Raw genomic sequence first — 4,593 nt, 5'->3', positions numbered from 1 at the left:
GACAGAGAGAGAGAGAGAGAGAGAGAGAGAGAGAGAGAGAGAGAGAGAAAGAGGATTACTATAGGAGCTGTGCGCTGCATATTATATTCTTTGTATTATTGTACAGCGCATTGAGCACTTCTTTGTGGTGAGAGTGTGACTCTGTGTCATGTGTCAATGAGAGTGTGACTGTGTGTCATGTGTCATGTGTCTGTGAGAGTATGACTGTGTGTCATGTGTCTATGAGAGTGTGACTGTGTGTCAGTGTCAGTGAGAGTGTGACTGTGTGTCGGTGTCAGTGAGAGTGTGACTGTGTGCCATGTGTCAGTGGGAGTGTGACTCTGTGCCATGCGTCAGATGAGTGTGTGAAACTGCATGTGACATGTCAGTAAGTGTGCGGCACTGTTTTTCGCAGCTGGTTGGAGGTGCCACTAACACAGATCATGTACTTCTCTCCTGTCATCGATTACTTTTAGCCATCTAAGTAGCCTTTTCCCCAGGATGATTAATTAAATGGTCGTTGTTCTCTTAACCATTATGTGCTTCTCTTTTCTACAGCTTAAACTTAGAGTGGTTGGAAGGTGCTTTGGTGTGGTTTCTTTGTGTGTGTGGGGGGGGGGTTTTATCATTGTTATCTCACATGGGGTTATGTGTATTACTATCTTTGTCCAAATGATTAAATCGATTAGACCGACGTTTTCCGACCTTTTTGGCTCTTTTTTAATTTGTAAATTTTGTGTGGGGGGGGGGGGTCATCACGTATATCATATTGTCATTATCTCTCCCTTTTCTTTTCTTTGTATGTTTTATATATTTGTCTTGAAAGTCCAGTAAAACCCTTACTAAACCCAATCTACCTTGCTTTTTTCTGGCACTAAATGACCTCTATTCTCTCAGTGTACTTCACTTTACTGGCACAAAATTGTAAAACCACAAGTACAATGTGGGTGGTTGGTGGGAGCTCTGGTGTGGTTTGTTTCTTCTTTCCAATCAAACATCTATCGTCCTAATCTCCCCTTCTTCCTTTTATCTTTGTTACTCTCTTGTAACACCTCTAATCTTCTGGTGCTCTTATGACCTTAGTGGTTGCGAGCGCCGTAAAAAAACAACTAAAACTACAACATAATGTGTGTGTGTTCCCCAGGGCTGCTACGAGACGGTGTACAGCTACATCGCCGATAACTACGGCTCCCTCATCATTGGCCTCAGCTGCTTTGTCATTATCTGGGAGGTAAGTCCATCATCATTATCTGTCCCAGCGGTTTTAAGGGAAAAAATTCATAAATTATGCAAATTGAGCTCAAAATTGAGAAATTATGCGATTCTGTTAATTTTGACAAAGAATGATAAGGAAAATAATCAATAATTATGCAAACAAATGATCAAATTTAGCTAAGTTACGCGGGGTGCATAAAACCCCGAGGACAGCATTATGCGTGGGTGGTTGGAGGGTGCTCTGGTGTGGTTTGCTCCTTTTTACCTATCAAACTTCTATCGTCCTTATCCGTGCTCCATGAGTCTATCTGTTCTTTGTATGTGACCTCCCCTCCCCTCCCCTCTCTTATCTTTGGACCCGGTACTTATGTGATCTAAGTGTGTTGCAAGTGCCTTAAAACTCTTACTTAGACTAAGACAAAATAAAACTCATCACGATCATCAGTGGGTGGTTGAGTGTGGTTTGCTCATTCTTATTAAAAAAGGACTGTAAAAAATTCGTGGCTCAACTTATTGTCAAACATCTCCTAAACTGTCAAACACAGACTCTCCAACTTTTGCACAATAACGTATATCAATTTGTCTTAACTGGTGAATATTTTTTAAACACCTGAGCGCTGTATTCTAGAAAATTCCTACATAAGTACCGAAAAAACCCTAGTCGATGGTTTCAACAGATTTTGAAAGGTTTACATTCTAAGAGCTGGGTCGGTAGCGATTTTGAAAACAATACATAATAATATGCGAAATGTGTATGAAAAGCGGGAAGTGCTGTGAACACGCCCATTGTCCAGGCCGGGGGGTGTTGTACTTTAGGTATAATAATATATTTATGAAGAAAAGTGTGTTTTTTTTAATTGTGGAAAATGTTGTGGAAAAAATATGATCAAACTGAGACAAATTGATACAAACTGCTGTGCAAAGTATAAGTGGCAGTGATTCACCCGTTAAAGAGATATTTGAGGATAAGCTGAGCCACGACTTTTTTACCGCACTATACACGTCAACACATCTATCGTCTTAAGTGGACTTTCAAATAATATAATCTTACGCCTGAAAAGAAGGGGGGGGGGGGGGGGTTCTTTGGCTCCTGTAAGAAAAATGTACCAAGGGGGGGGGGGGGGGGAGAGTCTTTATTGAACCAATGTAATTTTACTTTTGCGAAATGAAAAAATAACAAGGGAAAATTTATGACAATATGACAACATCTTTTTTTAAAATAATACATAAAACGTTGACTGTTCATTTCGAGCGGTAGGGTAAGCACGGCAAATGTCATGGCGATACAGCAGGTCCTCCAGGAGAAAGAGCAGGAACAGGACCCAGATTTGGAAGACAGCTCAGCAGATGCCCCTGTTTTTAAATATATTTTTTATATAAAATTATGAACACGGCCTTTGTTGATGATAACTAGATCTAATTTCACTTTTTGTTTTAAGCATAATGATTATTAATAACAGATACAGTGGAATCCTGATAAAGTCAACTCTCGCTAGCAGTCAACACCTCACTGTGGTCCGTTTTTTACAATCTTTATTTAAGTAAATGTGCTTCTGATACAGGCAACTACTTGAGTATTAACCTTGAGTAAAGTGAGCAATTTGGGACTAATCCTAAGATGAATTCATTTAAGAAGAGATATTTAGGGTCTGAGCTAGTGGTGTACTCACCTCCAACGCCAATTGCTTTGTTCACTCATTATCTCTTGTTTTGGTGACAATTTCAGAATTATAGGCCTACTTACTGAAATTGAGCTAACATCTTGTTACCAGGTACCGGTACTTTGTAATTTTGTAGCTGTCATCTTCAATTTTCAATGACCAGCAGTACAATAGATAACGTCAACCCTTTTTTCCCGGACCCGAGGTGTTGACTTTATCAGAATTGTACTGTAATTTGTGTTATTTGTGATTTTGACATTGACTGTTTTTTCTCCATTAGTAAGAAAGAGTGTAGTAGTATTCAATATGTTTCTTGAATGATTTACTCTGTTATTTTTGGTGAATGTGGAACTGTATATATATATTATTATGCGCATGTATGTGTGTATACATGTACATGTTTTTAATGAATATTATGTAAAGCGCATAGAACAATGGTTGTAACACGGTTTTGCTCGATATAAATTTAATATTATTATTATTATTAGCGAACAATTTAATATTATGGGATCACAAATGTAAGAAAAGTGTAAGAAAGAGAGGGAGAGGGGGCAAAATGTCCAAAAAAATGTGTAAGATTATATTTATCCTTATCTCTCCTCCTCATTTATGTTTGTTGCTGTCTTGTAGCACCTCTTATCTACGACACTTTATGACTTTTTTATATGACCTAATTGTGTTGCAAGTGCCGTAAAACACATAGATCTACAATTTTACTAAAACATAAGGCAAAAATCTCATCCGCATTGTGAGTACGAGTAATGGCCGGTGTGTGTGGTGTAAAAGCTTAGGCACTTCCTGTCACATGCAAAAAACCTTGGGGTGGGGTGGTTGGCTGGTGCTCAGGTGTGGTTTGCTCTTTCTTTCCATCTACCGTCCATATCTCTCCTTCTTCTTTTTTATGTTTGTTACTCTCTTGTAACACCTGTAATCTTCTGGCGCTCATATGACCTTATGCAGTTGCGAGCACCGTAAACCCTTACTAAAACTAAAACTAAAGCAAAATAACTTGCGTTCGAGCTCCCCCCCCCCTTCCTGTTGCACGTGTGTGTGTACCAAGTATATACAGCCACCTGACTGGACACCGTATACCTCTCAGCCTGGTTTGGCCCCACTAGGCTGGGTCGAAGCAGTTCACCTGATAAATCATGTAGATTGTGCCAGTTCCGGCCTAGTTCTGTCCCCGTGGTTTTATGCACACAAAAAATCTGAAATTATGCAAACCGAGCCCAAAAATTTGAAATTGTGCGATTCTGTTCATTTAAACACAGAATGATAAAGGAAAATAGTCAGAAATTATGCAAAAAAGATCAAATTTTGCTAAAATTTTTACCCAAAAAAACCTTAGGAAAAAAAGGAAGAAAAAAAAAAAACACTTATTTTTCTTACTTACGAATTACGAACAAGACAGCAGGAAGCTTAAATTAAAGCGTTCTGTTTTCCTTCGAGCGCCTTGAACTTGTGCGTTTTTCTTTGACCCTCCAAGAGTCAGAGGTAACGTTCAGCAGAGTCAGCGTATTTTTGTGTCTTCACAAGGCTAGTTACTTTGTACTAGTAGTGTAGGTGTGACACACCCGGGCGGGCTCGGAAGAGTTCCCGCCTTCCAGGGCGTGGCTTGGGGGTTAAGCGTCGAGAGGAAAGGGAAACTATTGTAAAAGGTATAAACCTCAAATTTAACCTTGCATTCTTCTCCCTGAGAAAAGAACTATTATAAATGTATGTAACAACCATAAACGTC

At 39.3% G+C, this 4,593-nt stretch overlaps 1 protein-coding gene across 1 annotated transcript in view; it reads left to right on the top strand.

Annotated features, from left to right (window-relative positions):
- The window catches only part of LOC101857966 (tetraspanin-18), a gene marked incomplete in the record, with an annotated part of 27,593 nt that overhangs the window by 21,491 nt on the left and 1,509 nt on the right, over window positions 1-4,593 (top strand).

The sequence above is a fragment of the Aplysia californica genome, unplaced genomic scaffold, assembly GCF_000002075.1.
Source record: "Aplysia californica isolate F4 #8 unplaced genomic scaffold, AplCal3.0 scaffold00394, whole genome shotgun sequence".
In the NCBI taxonomy this organism is placed as follows: Eukaryota; Metazoa; Mollusca; class Gastropoda; order Aplysiida; family Aplysiidae; genus Aplysia; species Aplysia californica.
This window is presented reverse-complemented; position numbering and strand designations above follow the sequence as displayed.